The following is a 3026-nucleotide window of genomic DNA, read 5'->3' on the forward strand; positions in this document are numbered from 1 at the left end:
GCTGTCCAGGTGAGGTGCAGGACCTGCTCTCCCAAAGTGCTTCAGCCCTCAAAGGGCAGGGCCAGCTGTCCTCTTCTCAGGACCCTCAGGTCAGTTCTCCTGACTGTCACAGGTGGTGAGGGATGGCTCTGGGGGCGGTGGGGATGACATCACCCCATACCCATCCCTCTTCTGCACGAGTGCCACCCCACAGCAGAAAAGTGGTGGGGACAGCTATTCTCACACTCACACCCTCAGGGCCAGCTCATCTGTACCTCCCCTCCCTCCACCCCCACCCCCATCAGGGCCAGCTCCACTGTGCTGCCAGTGGTAAGAGATGGGGCCAGTTCTCTAGAGCATAATATCTAGTGGGGGCCGGACCAGTTCTGCACAGCCCCTGGTGGCTAGCCCAACCAGGGACATCCACATGTTTCTCTAGTGGTAATAGGAGCCATGAATATTGGCACTGACTCCTGTGGCTGCATAGCCATAGACTCAGGCATAGTCCTCAGCAGCAGCTCAGACTGGGACCTCACCATGGCCCCAGGTGGTAGGGCTGACCACTCACAACGGGCTTCTCCTCTTAGAGCTCAAGCTGTTCCACCATATACTCAGACATTGTGGTGGCTCCTGCTACAGGCTGGCCACACACCAAGCAGGCCCCTGGGTGACATCCTCTGTCTATACTGTGTGGCTGCTGGCAAGCAGGTGTCTATGGCCTGCCTGTGCCGTGCGCTGGAGGGCAGGTTTATGGTGACATGGCAGCCCCCAGGTCTCTGTCTTACTCCTTCAACACTGCCTGGGTTTGATTTGATTTTTATGAGTCCTGGGCATAAAACAGCATCAGTTACCAAGCCAGGCATCAAGCTAGGATGAACAAAGGACTGCCATCTGCTCTGCCCCTGACTGATAGAGGAACACCACCACCACCAAGGTGCCTCTTTGCCCATTGCCAGGGAAATTTCCTATTATTTTAAGCTATGCGTTTCAAGTAACTTGATACAGTCCTCATGTATCAAGGCTTGAACTCCTTCACTGCTATGGTCTTTTGACTCAAGCAGGTTCAAGAGTTTATATGTGTGTGTATGTGTGTGTGTGTGCACATGTTTGTATATATGTATGTGCCTGAGTGCAATGGAGGTCAGAGCTCAATGCCAGGTGTCTTCCACAATCAGTCTCCCGATATGTTTTCTTTCTTTTTATGTGTATGTTCTGTGTGTGTGTGTATGCATACATATACATATACATATACATATACATATACATATACATATACATATACATATACATATACATATACATATACATATACATATACATATACATATACAATGTGCATATAGGGGCCCAAGATTGAGGTTGACAATCCTCAGTTCTTCTGCCTAATTCTTTAAGACAGAGTCTGTCAATCAAACCCATAGCTTGCTGATACAGCTAGTCTCACTAGTCAGCCTGCTACAGGCATCCCTGTCTATGCCTCCCAAGACTGAGACTGAAGGCAAGCCACCACACTCACCCAGCATTTCTTGGGTTCAGGAGATCCAAACTCTTGGTCCTTATTTGCGTGTGGCAAGCGCTTTCACACCGAGCCACTTCCCCAGCTCTCTGCCTTATTTATTTATTTATTTTTTGAGACAAGGCATTATTAAACCCTGGATCTTGATAGTTGCACCAGACTCGGTGGTCAGCAAGCCCTAGGATGCCTCCCTAGTGCTGGGAGTACAGGCATGACCTGCTGACACTCTGCGTTTATGTAGAGCTGTGATCCTGCTCAGGACTTCATGCTTGCACAGTGGCACTTTACTGCGTGAGTCATCTCCTTGGCCCCTAGCGTATTTGTTTGGGCACAGTCTGTATAAGAGAAAGTAATACCCATGCAGGGGTGTGAATGGGGGATTTTTCTTATTTGTATAGGTCCCATAGCCATGATGTTTAATTGACAGTGACCTTCTGCAGGTATGATTACATTAGCTATTCATGCTGTATTTATTTCAGTGGGATAAGCTATAATTTTTTTTAATGGAAGTTAAGGCACTTAACATTGATTACAACTAAATAACATCTTATGAGATACTTATAGTTTATTTTTTTTCTAGTGGTCAAACTTGCAACTCCGCACACGTTGCATTTAGTTGTTGAGCCCAGAGAAATCTTTTGATGTTTTATGCTTTATATTTATTTATGAGGGGTACCCTACATTTCTCTAAGATGAGGAGACAGATGGAAAACTTACTAGAAATGAGAAGAGTAACTTTGAGCCAACACAAGCATTCAGATGTTCTTCTCCTTTGACCTTAATATCTGCTCCTCCTCAGGACCCAGAGGCCATGTGCAATTATGGAAGAATTGCCTACAACTGGTTGGGAGGAGTGGCTGAATATTGATGGAAGGTCAACACTCAACAAGTCCAGCGGTGATGATCGTTTGCAAGCTGGCACAGCTGAACTTATGAAGATGGCGGCTGTTTGGCTGGGAGGGTAGCCCTAAACATCACACACAGCAACTGCCTTTATCACTGAGCCATCTTGCCATCTCTCCCTGGACCCCAACAAATGGGTCTTAACTGTTAAACAAATGAGATGTTCCTCGATTGCTTTGAGTATCCAGATGTTCAGTGGACAAGCCAATCTTGAAGTTTTCTCTTTGTTGCAATATAGCAGGTCTGCTGCTGTAGCCACAGTGGGTGCTCATCACGAGCCTAATGTGTGCTGTACACAAAGGATGGTATATTTGGCCGACGTTCTTTAACTAGCTTAATTCATTAGCTTGTACCATTCTTTGAGGCTTTAAAGTTTTGAGTGATTTTTGGGGCGTCTGTAGGGTGCCTTCACTCTTTCTACCTCTGAGGGTCCATCTGACAAATTACCCACTTCACCATACTTAAGGCCCCATGGCTTAAGGAAGTTAACACTCGCATTGAAAGTGAGCAACTTTATTCTGAGCCTTCCACATTAGAAGGATCATCCCCAATTTTTTTGAATTACTTAAGGATGTGAAAAATATCTTTATTTTCTGTTTGATGACACTTCTTGGTAATGTGAGGAATT

General features: G+C 46.1%; 1 non-coding gene across 1 annotated transcript; it reads right to left on the reverse strand.

Annotated features, from left to right (window-relative positions):
• Positions 1-796: 796 nt before the first annotated feature.
• On the reverse strand, positions 797-940 carry LOC115032020 (small nucleolar RNA SNORA48). Its single transcript, XR_003837668.1, has one exon. It is a non-coding gene; the product is annotated as a small nucleolar RNA SNORA48 (small nucleolar RNA).
• Positions 941-3026: the final 2086 nt, after the last annotated feature.

The sequence above is a fragment of the Mus caroli genome, unplaced genomic scaffold, assembly GCF_978045245.1.
Source record: "Mus caroli unplaced genomic scaffold, Mus_caroli_1 scaffold_11, whole genome shotgun sequence".
NCBI classification, from domain to species: domain Eukaryota; kingdom Metazoa; phylum Chordata; class Mammalia; order Rodentia; family Muridae; genus Mus; species Mus caroli.